General features: G+C 41.4%; 1 long non-coding RNA gene across 1 annotated transcript in view; it reads left to right on the plus strand.

Annotated features, from left to right (window-relative positions):
* The first annotated feature begins 10,578 nt into the window (after positions 1 to 10,578).
* LOC118432104 overlaps positions 10,579 to 11,587 on the plus strand; it is a 6,149-nt gene continuing 5,140 nt past the window's right edge. Inside the window, exon 1 of the long non-coding RNA XR_004833040.1 lies at positions 10,579 to 10,925. This is a non-coding gene — a long non-coding RNA (uncharacterized LOC118432104). The remainder of the gene's footprint in view (positions 10,926 to 11,587) is intronic.

Genomic DNA, 11,587 nt, shown 5'->3' on the forward strand with positions numbered 1-11,587 from the left:
ATCATTCGGAGTGCAAATCAGCATTTTAGCAATGTGGAAGTGAGATACGTATACTTTCTCGCAGCAAAACCAGCCTTAGTAAAAGATTTGGTCAGTTTAACATTTTAGCCAGAGGTCGTTATCCGATATTCGTAGACAAACACACCGAAGAATATCATGAAGAACGTCAAGTGAACTAACCTGAGTAAACTGTTAACTGTATGGTTAAAACTGATTTCTTGCCGTTACCGTTTTAAGCAAGTTACCCACAATACTGACCATACATATAAACAAATCACACGTGAATCTCTCCATATATATTGTTCATGTTTACTGTATATTTTACATGCAAAATGCAATAAAGAATGAATAGATATAAAATAAACTATGGTTTTAACCAAAAATAGCTTTTGAAGCAAGAATGATTATATGTAGCTAGGCATTAGTCGAAAAGCAATGTTGATTTCGTTAAACTGCCGCCTAGCAGTTTACAATGGCACTGCAGCGGGGTTAAAAAGTTTGATGTCATTAGAAAAAGCTTTAAGTTATTTTTTTTCTCTTAGCACATTAAATGCATAGATTTAATCACTGTGCAGTGTTCTTTACGTTATGGCGCGTGCCTGTCTTGAAAGTGTTTTGAGGGTCTTTTGAGGAAAATTACATTTCTTATTGAAAAACATAGATTTCTCCAAGGCAAATATTATTTGCTGCGAGTATTTCTCATTATGATTCATGATGTCAGAGTATTTCTAAATGAGTCTGGAGAGACTGAACAAACAACAGTCGGACAGAAAGCCGGTTTTGTTTTTCTGGTCAGGGCTGAGCCAGTATTTTGGCCTTAAATCGCCGCTATCCTCCACATCGGACATCAGACTACCCCGAAACTCACACAGAGACCTATTTCTATTGAAAGAAGAATTTCTAAAAAATACCGACGGCAAACGAGAATCTAGTTGTCACGCCTTATTTACACGGGGTGTGCTAGAAACTGCAGACTGCATCGAATTTCATTCCGAAGTTTTCCTCTCTAAGAACTCTGGTCAGTGCGGTAATAACCGGATCGAAATGGCAGGTGAAGAAGCTCCTATGTCACAACTATACGGTAACCAAATAGATCACAGGGACTCTGTTGGCCAAGGAGATGGAAAAGACGCAGGACAAGACATGGCTTCACGTATCTATGAAGACACAAAACATACGGACGCCTCGGGTTCACCATCTACAGAAGAAGATCAAGAGACTTCTAAACCAATGTCAGAGATTTATGAATGTGGGGATCCGACTAATCCAGAATTGCCGTCAAGGATTTATGAGAACTCCAATGAAATGAACACAACTTCTGAAGATAAGGAGTCAGAGTCTGCGTTGTACCTGGTAGGGGATTCACTTGACGATGACGACACTGAACGGGAAAAAATTGGAGACAGTTCTGCCATTTCTACACCAAAACAAGCTGCAGGTGAGAGCTAAATATTATTTTCGTTTCACGAACATGAATGTATGCCTACCTTATCGGCCACTATAGTAATCAACAGGTTAAACCCATAATCACTCCAAGCTTGATATTTCTTGGTTAGATTACTAGAACTTTTATTGACTGGCATGAAACAAAAAAAAAATACATTATAAACGGTACCTGTTGAAACCCGAAATGAAAATCATTGCACGAATTGTTACGCCTGACATATACCATTTCCCACTTATTCTGTATTTCAAAATATTTTACCAAACTTGTAATATCCTAATAACCAACAATCAACCACATTTTTCCACACGTCGCTAATTTAGTATTTCTGAAAGAGAAATTAATTACGTTAAACATTTAAACTGCCTCAAGGAGTTATAAAAAATGTTGCTAAAAGAATCAATATTTTGTAAAAAAAAATGAAAATATATATATTCTAAGCAAAGAAGGGGGTAAGAAAGACTAAAGAGCCCAAAACATGTAAAATTTCTGAGACTAAAATGACCATTATGTTAGTTTAATATTTATATCTTCTTTATCATTTCTCCGTAGACATTTTGCACATGGCGCACTAATATAGAAGAAATACTTAAACATGTTTAGATGTGAACAGCTCCTGCTTACTATCATAATGTATGCAAAGAAGATAAGGAAAGACAGTTTTTTTACTAACGGTGCAAAATTTAGGTCACCTTCATTTCCGAATTCCAGCCGTTTTGTCACGAAGACAATGATTAATATAATAATTCTCAACTGCAAACTATAAAACATATTACACTTCCAAAAATACATAAGTAGGACAACGAAAAAAAATGCATTTTATGAACACAGCAAATTAGAAACCAACTCTAGTATGACAGTTCTTACATAAACATCATAAATGGTTTCACATAGCCTTTTTAAAATGAAAAAAAATGTTTTACAATCACTTACAGTACAAAACTCTATTGTACCCGTTGAATTCGTCTTACTTATTTTGAAGTGTACGTCAGTCGATTCAGATGACAACCTGTGGAAAATTTGTTCCAGGTGAAAGCACCAACGATTCCTTTACTCGTAAAAAACAGAAAAGTCATCCTGGAAACTATAACACGATCCAAATCTAAAGGGGAAAATCTAATTTATTCCCCTTTTTTCGTCTTGAATATTGAAATATCAAGACGACAAAACTTGAAATCAAAGCCTTTTAGACTGTGATATCAAAAATTAAAGACACAGAAAAATTTAAAAAGTGAACTCTAGAGGCTTAGATCTCTGGGGTAACGAGGGAACTCCCCTCGTGTGACTGCCACAAAATCAAAAGGACAGCCATTGAGACTTAGATCTATGGGGTTAACGAGGAAACTCCCCTCGCCTTAACGTCAACAACCACTACGCGAGGGGACTCCCCTCGTCAAATCCGCGGTAGGAGTTCCAGCACGAGGGGACTCCCCTCGTAGTCCTACATAAGGGCACGCTGGCTGTCTTCAGGTCCTACACGAGGTAACTCCCCTCGCAAAGGCCGACACAAGGGGCACGCTGTCTCCAGTTCCAGCACGAGGGGACTCCCCTCGCAAGTCCTACATACTAGGGGCACGCTGGCTGTCTTCAGGTACTACACGAGGGAACTCCCCTCGCCAAGGCCGACACAAGGGGCACTCTGTCTCCACGAGAGGGCAAGTCCGACACCACAGTGGTGTTCCTCCATCAAGTCCGACACCAGAGGAAGTTCAAGTCCGGCACTTTGGAGTTTCTCACCCGACCTGACACATGGGGACACGGGCCCGTCCTGACGTGAACAAGGTGAGGTACGATATACAGTTTTACTTATATGACACACCCACAACAAAGTGAACTTTTGATCAGTGTATTATAGTCCATTACACTCAGGTCATCGACAATAAGTATGCAAGAAGAGTTCTATATTACATGTCATATATTCCAGACGCTCCTATGAATATAAATAAATGAACATGATAAAGCCATAGTTACTATTCCATGGTTACACGTGACTAGATCTCTGCCCAAAACATAGCTTAAACGAAAATAAATATGATAAATTCATTTAACGGTTTCCTTTTCCCTTTGAGATGATATAGACAGTTTCACTTGTAGTATATGATATCCAAACCAAGCACAGGTCTATCGATATTTACAATCCAAAAGGTACTTCATTTAAACTGTTTTTTTTTTCAATTCTGCACGTATCCGTTATGCTACTATCTACAAGAAAAGCATCATGGTATGTTTGATGGCACTGATACTATGAAATACAAAAGCACGAACAATTGGCTACTGAATAACAGAAAATAAAGACCATGCAATACATTTTGGCTAAGATTTAAAGAAATGAGACTTTAACAGCAGAGCGGTGAGGTCTCAATCTAGCTACTCGACCACGTCATCTTCCGCCTGCACGGGCACCACGAGAGCGTCCTCGGCCTTTATTTCCACCTACAAGCTTCCTCTCCCCCACAGTTGATCTTTAGACGGCGATCTAAGTAATGACAATTGCATCATATTTACAATTTTACAACATGACATGATGTCATCCTCATTACAACAAAAGAAAGTCTATTAGTAATAACCATACAGAAATTTAACTAGGCAGGTCTGTGAACCCATCCAATATGTAGTATATTTTGGAGCACAACTTTTCACCTCGACACTTTCGAGCTCCTCTTCCAACAGACGGTCAAGCTCTTTACAGATGCCTGTCTCTGCCCCGTCTCTATTTTTGAGCGTCGTATAGGTCGCACATCTCCGCTGAGCCAGGAAGTATTTCGAGGTGCTGTTTCGGTGTTCTTGTCTTCTCGTGTCCCAGTCTTTCGGCGAACTTCACTGAACAGCTGATCTGAGTTGAGAAGGAATAACATTATTTTAATACTTCATACATTAATAAAAGAGATAACGTGAGCGTGTGTGCTTGTATGATCCAAAGGGCAATGAAAATAACCATGTAGTCCTGTGAATCAGTTGCGCCCCGCATCTCTATACTTTTGACCATTGCCAGTTTCTAAAACATTTTCACATTGCATCGTTCCAGACCCACATAGGGTATATTGACATAATATCAAGTTTTATTGCAAATTCTTGCCCGTGGGCTAATTGCAGGTAACATACAAGATTCAACCAGTGTAAAATACAATATCACAAGTGTCTACTCTAATCTAAAACTAGTAAAAGCTAACTCTAGATCCTGGGTTATTGGTTTCGACTCCTTTTTTGAAGACAGTGGAAGACGAAAGATCCCGCCTTTTCTATTATGTGTGGGTTTTGTGATGTTAAAAGGAGAACTGTTTTCTTTTTGTCATTGAATGTGAGAAAGTTTGGATGGAATTTGATGGCCTCTTTGAACAGCTCTTCTCTTTCTTGATTATAGAAAGAGCAGTTTGACATAAAATGTGATTCGTCTTCCACCACGTTTGACGTACATTGTTTGCACATTCTTTCACACACGGATAGCCTCTTGTACCGCCCTCTCTCAATTTCGAGAGGATGGGCACTAATTCTAATTTTGCTGATTGCCGAGCGTAAATCAAAAGTATCTAATTCTAAGTATTTTTCCATAGTATGTGCTGTTTTACAGGTCTTATAAAATCTTAGCTTACCAGTATCTATACTCAAGTTATGACGAGAGGATTGGATAAACATATCAGAGATTCTAGATCTTATCATTGTACATATAGATCTGATATCACTAAGTGAGTTACATGAATAGAAAAGGTACGAGTGGCCACTACTATCCAAAATTTCTTTCACTTGTTGTAACAAGGTTCTTCTACGACTATTAGAAATAGATTGATGTTGATACAAAAGGGCATCAGCTTGTAACAAATGTCTTTGAGAATCCTTTGTAATAACCGTAGCCAGTAACGAATAACACGCACAGATATATCTAAGTCTAAAGGGAATCTGCCAAGCTCTGATCTAGATGCTAAATTACTACAATTTCTGGGAACTCCAAGTATATTCTTACAAAAGCGGTGATGCGTAATTTCAATTGGTGAGTAATCATTAATAGACTCTGTGCCCCAAATTTCACACCCATAAAGGAGATTCGGCTTTATAACGCGCCAATCGATTTCCGCTGCCACGGTTTATACTGAAAAAGGCAATGCAAAGAAAAGTGTGTTTGCAGTACTGCTACTGGGGAAATGTGCTTTTGAAAATACAGTCGACGACTAAACGCATGTTATTTATTGGACCTAATCTTAGCCTACTTTCACCGATTTTTAAAATTTTCGAAGCACATGTATTTCACAATTGGTTTGGTGCGTCAGCATGTTGTTTGACATGTCGTTAGGTCGTACCTGCGAGATAACGCACGTTGTTTTGTTTACACGGTAACCTTTTAATAACTAAACAAGAGTCCGTTTTGTGTAAAAAAAAAAAGGAATAGAAAGGAAAGGAAAACTTTGTTTGCAAATCATAGACGATAAGGGAGTGAGCAATACTTAGACGTACGTCCTCCAATGCAGGCACAGTGATTTTGAAATAACGTCATCAACATAATAACGAGGCAACCACAGAGGAGTGCTCAGATGGCCAAAAGAAACGTTAACAAAGTTGACATTGAACGTCGAAATAACAAATACCCACATACAAAATGTCATTACAATCCATTTAAAGGCTCAAAGTTATGCTGGCCACAAATATCCGTAAACAGACACACACTGACACAGATACACTCTCTAAGCAGATATAGAAGTAGTCGGAAATGTGACTGGCGAAGAGTGGCACAAATGGCGTGATGTGTGAGTGAGTTGCGCCCCTTTTCTGCGCCTGGTAAATAATAAATCTAAAAGTGAAAGGCCCTGTCGGGGCGTTCTCCCGTCATCCTTTATACTATTCAACCCCCTATTTGCGGTTACATGTTTGGTTGTCGTCATAACATATTTATCGTTCCCGAAAACTGATCTACCGGGTGCTTATTTTGAATGTGACCATAGCATAAGGAAGTTACCTGCTAAGAGATGCACATGGTTTTGTTTGTCCTTATTTCTAACATGGGCAGGCCAGTGGGTACTAGTAATTTGGAAGCGAATATGAAAAAGCCAAACCGTAACTTTTCAAACTCCCCGATTTCAGGTTTGCTATGCCAATCGCCATCCTTCTATCATTTGAAACTCACATATTCAGCATACAGTGGCCGGCGGTAAGGGAGCTTGAAAACGTTTTTCTTAAGGTCTCGCCTTTCCACGTCTGCTCGAAGCTTACCGTTTCGCGTGGCAGTGCCAATTTGTTTGACAGACGAACGTGCGATTTTGTTTTAGGAATCTGTTTGGAAATTACAAAACCAACTCCCTTCTGGACAATTAATGTCGACCTCACAAATCTGAGGTTCACTTCCTGTATATATAAAATAACTCTGCTGTACCTTGGTTGTACCAACGTAAGCTTTTGCTTCTGCTAATGTTTTGTTTTGCAACCTTCACAAATAACACATGTACTACGTAGATCATGGGTTACAGAAGGTAATACGGAACGTGGATAAATACCGTTCCATTCTTATGTACTGGTGGTAGCCTTCTTCGCAGACCCTAGCAGTTCTCTCGTATATTTTTTGGGAAAGAAACAGGTTTTCACTTTGAGCCAGCGATGCGCAGTGACTGGACTCCCGACTCAAACACATGTGAAATGGTACACCCCGCCGGCCACAAGAACGTAGTAGAAGCGAAAACACGACCTAAAAATATATAAACCAGGCACTAATTAAACGCCAATGCCCGTGAAAATACTCTCCACGTAGATTTTGGTGGTGAAATTGCGGCTGAGCTCTGTTTGTCGAGTACGTAAATTTAGGTCACGAAGGAGAAACCTTGCCATTGTGCGGACAGACTACTCTCCAAGCAGAGGTTAGTAGTTTTTATCGGGCTTTCTATTTTATACTGGCAAAGTTGAAACCTATATAAACGGGTTTGGGCGGGCGGACCTCAAGAAACAATACAAAATAGAAATATCCCGTCCCTCGGATAGGACGTTAAATGGAGGCCCCGTGTCAGGGGAGAGTCACACCCCGGGCACGTAAAAGTACCCGCCACAATTATCTAATAGAGTAGGGGACCTTCCCGGTGTGAGTGGATCAAACCATTCCGGCAAAATGGGGTAGGGAATTTCCCAAGCAGCCTCGTAACCCCTGCTTCGCCTATTGTACTATTGAATCAGTTAGTCGAACTTGTTCTGACTTAGGGAGAAGAGATGCCGCCACAGTGAGCATAGTTCAGTGCCTAGAAGTGATCGATGGCCTTGCACCCCTAAAGTCGTTAAAAAAGGCCCGACAAAAATGACTAAAAAACGGTTAAAACCAGCCGGAGTCTAACCATTTATCGAGTCGAAATAAAGGCACAAACAAACAAACCTCTGCTTGGAGAGTACAGACCGGCTGCCCGGAGCGCAAGCGAAAAATTTTATCAGATTTTAAGAGGCCAATGTTTGGGCTAGATGAAAGTATTTTGATCAACAACCGACCCGATTTTCTGGTAATATCTGCTTGATGAATACTGGCTCTTTATGCCATATTTGGCCATGGATAATTTCCGCCGTTTCGTCACCGTAACATCTGCTTGGAGACTATAAAACACCCACATGGAGATGTGATAAACAGAGCAGCCAGGAGTGAGATGTTTATCTTCGAAACTCAACCATGACAGGGAAAGGTCGGAAATAGACACACGGCAGGTCCGCGGGAGAGACTTGCGTTCATTCACACAGTTCGGAGAAAAATGACTTTTCTGTGTTGAATTGCTGTACATGGATCTACTTGATTGAGGCCATATTCCACGGCCTGGCAGAAACAATGCGTAGTTAATTTGCAGGGCGGAGGCCTTGTCTAGTATTCATGTCATAACCTAGTTAGCGCTGTTGAATACGAATATATACAAAATGCGGTCCACATTTATGAAAAATGACCCCTGGCTCTGTTTTTGACGATTTTTAAAAGTTTATATCGGGCTTTCTATTTTGTACCGTTTTGTTGATGTCTCGCGGTCGGAGCGTAACCTCTGCTTGGACAGTAGGGGGGCTGTTGTAGAGATTCCTTGGAGGCATGCTGGCCCTAGTGCCGAGTAGTTGTACTCTCCAAGCAGAGGTTAGGTTCCCGCTGTTTTTTTTTAACGTTTTTAGTCGTTTTTATCGAGCTTTCCATTTTATATTGTTACCGGTTGTGTCTTGTTTTGTCAAAACCTGGCGGACTTGAAGAATCAATACAAAATAGAAAGCCCGATAAAGACGACTAAACAAAACGTTATAAAAGAAAGCCGGAGCCTAACCTCTACTTGGAGAGTAGAGGAGTTGCAGCTTGAGTACCATTCGTCCGTGGCGACCGCTGCCTCAATCATTTCACTTGATAACTCGTTGTTAGTATTCGAAAGGATTTTGAGCCTGAGTGGCCACTAGGGTCAGGGTGGTTCTCAGGCTAGAGGAGTAGGGCTGTATAGGCCCTGGAAACAGCCTTGCATGTTTGATACGCAAAGTGATGAACACCAGATGATCCAACAGCCGCCTATGATCAAGTGAATCTATTACAAGGATCAGGTTTCACCGATCACTTCAGTTCTCCGCCGGTTCAAAGCAGGCTTTGGGGACATCCCACAGTGGGGACATCCCTGGTAGGCGTACCTAACAGCCAAGCCGATAGATAAATAAGCAAATAAAGGAAAACTACACACATTTCAGGTTTCTCATAATAATTTGAACTATTAATAAGTGAGTACTAAGGGTAATCTATTATTCGATATCTACACAAAGAAAAAGAATATGAAGGATCCTAGAAGGCTGGGTATTCCATTTCCGACACTGGAAGGGTTAACGGAGATGAATGGTCTTGAATAGTCATAAATGCTAGCCTGGATGGCGGGTTTGTAGCACACATACAGGCAATGGTGGATTCGGCGAGAGAAAAACATGCCCCCTCCCCAGCCGGCCGCGGGGTATAATCAGAGGTCAGACAGGGGGGCGTTTGTGCCTTCCCCGCGCTGTGGGTCTGAAATTACTAGTCAGTTTCTCCCGGGAAAACGCCATAACATTAGATAATTAGCGACTAAACTAGTTTTAGGAGCACGAACATGCAAAAAAAAAAAAAAAAATGAACGACTGTTAGGACCTGATTTTCCCGTGATTACTGTCGTGTTCAACATAGTCATTTGTCTACACATGTTCAAAGTTCTCGAGTTGTAGTCCGGGTGCCCAACCCCGATCTATATCATATCTATCGTGCACATTTGGGTGCAACTGAGGGCGAATGTTGCAGAGTAGATATGTATTAGCCTGGGCTTTGGCTCCAGTTCAAGCCATTATAGAATTCCTTTGGTGGCCCTTTAGCAGTACTGACGTTTGGGAAACTATCTCTAGTCTGGACTACATTGTTCTGCCACACTCCTCTCCAAGCAGAGGTTAGGCTCCGGATGTTTTGTTTTACGTTTTTTTAGTCGTTTTTATCGGGCTTTCTATTTTGCATTGTTTCTTGAAGTCCGCCAGCCAGTTAGGTTTTGGCAATACAAGATTCAATATAAAATAGAAAGCCAGATAAAAACGACTAAAAACGATTAAAAAAAAACAGCCGCCGCCTAACCTCTGTTTGGGGAGTACCACACTTCCAGGCTGGTACCACGCCTGACCACTCTAAACAAATCATTGAAAATATCATGACCATAATCGTACTAACCTTCAGATAGCCGACACAACTAGGTACGCCGATGTTCTGGATGGTTCCTAGATCAGCTCCGTTATGGAGCAGCGCATCCTTTTTACTTTCCTTCAGAAACCACCACTTTCCTGTATCCGACATCATGACAACTTCCGGGCTATCCGACATGACCTCTTCCCTTGTACTTGTAGGGTTCCTCCTGGCTTTCCTCGCGGATTTATAACCTACAAGTAGTACAACTATTCATGCTGATATTGAGTCAAAACGCGCTGACGACTAGTACTATAAAGTTACGGTCAACGAAACAGGAAAGTCACCAAACAGCATCAATAGCAGTCTATCAAAGTTGAAGACGAGTCTCAGAGCTTCAAATGACGAAGACAGCTCACTCTCGCTGAGTCACTCTTTGTTCGGAGCAAAAAAATCTTAATTGGAAACAGATCTGACAGGCAGGCACGGGGCCTCTCCCTGACCCGCGTAGTTACGAGGTCAAACGAGGGGCTGGCAGCATACTTCTGTCCCTCAGGGACCCGAGCGCGGGGCAGACAGGTCTCATTTTGGATCTTTTCTTACAGAGCTGAGGTCGTGTTTACTAGATGAAAACTCGTTACCATGTTTGTAGTCTTCTATTTACTCGGGTGTCTGGCATATGAATACCGTTGTATCCCCAAGTTCGACTTTGAGATGGAACTCTTGGGAAAACATGCATCTGGGATAAATCTGGGATAGAACTGGAGTCTGTCAGATTTGGAACCGGACGTTCCTTGCAGCGCCAGAAGAACTCGACTCTACCCTAGATGTAACCGGAATACTGTACCGAAATCAATACTGAAACTCTACAAGAACGGGGGAAAGGTAATGTTTATCTTGTTTTCACGTTTCCACCGTTGTTGCAAATTATTATTACCAGAAATGTTTTACTGTTCCGTCAGCCCAAAAAAAGAAGAAAAAAAAATTGGTAATTTTGGATTTGCGTTTGCCATAGTGATGAAAAAGATTCAAAGGACACGTATAGTGTCTTTGTTGTCTGTGGACCGAGGGAGAGGGGTGTACATGTACTAGAACTTTATTTGAAGGTATCCAATCGCCATCATCATCATAGGCAATAGGCCAAGATATCACGGTGCTGAACTGCCCGGGTACTACTGTCCGGGTTGCCACTTGGTGTTCCAAGTGTGACCCTAAATGAACTTGGGATCGCCCGAGCGGGTGCCGAACATTCTCGCAGCGAGTTCCGACCGATGCGGAAGGCTCACATTTCCAAACCGGGGCCCGGCCGGGCAGCTTTCGGGAGCGAAAAGAATGATATAAAAAGTATCATAATACACAAAATGTCAAAAAAAGATTCAAGGACATGCTTTGTGTATATTTCTAGGTAGACATTGTAATTTTTCTTTTCTTAAAACATCCCGACCGGGCCCCGGTTTTGAAATGTGACTTAAACCAAGGAGGTTTCAACCTCCTTGCTTAAACCTAAGCGGATTTTTCTCGCTAGGACCAAGGTAACTCTACTCTCC

Source organism: Branchiostoma floridae, chromosome 15 (assembly GCF_000003815.2).
Source record: "Branchiostoma floridae strain S238N-H82 chromosome 15, Bfl_VNyyK, whole genome shotgun sequence".
Taxonomy (NCBI): Eukaryota; Metazoa; Chordata; class Leptocardii; order Amphioxiformes; family Branchiostomatidae; genus Branchiostoma; species Branchiostoma floridae.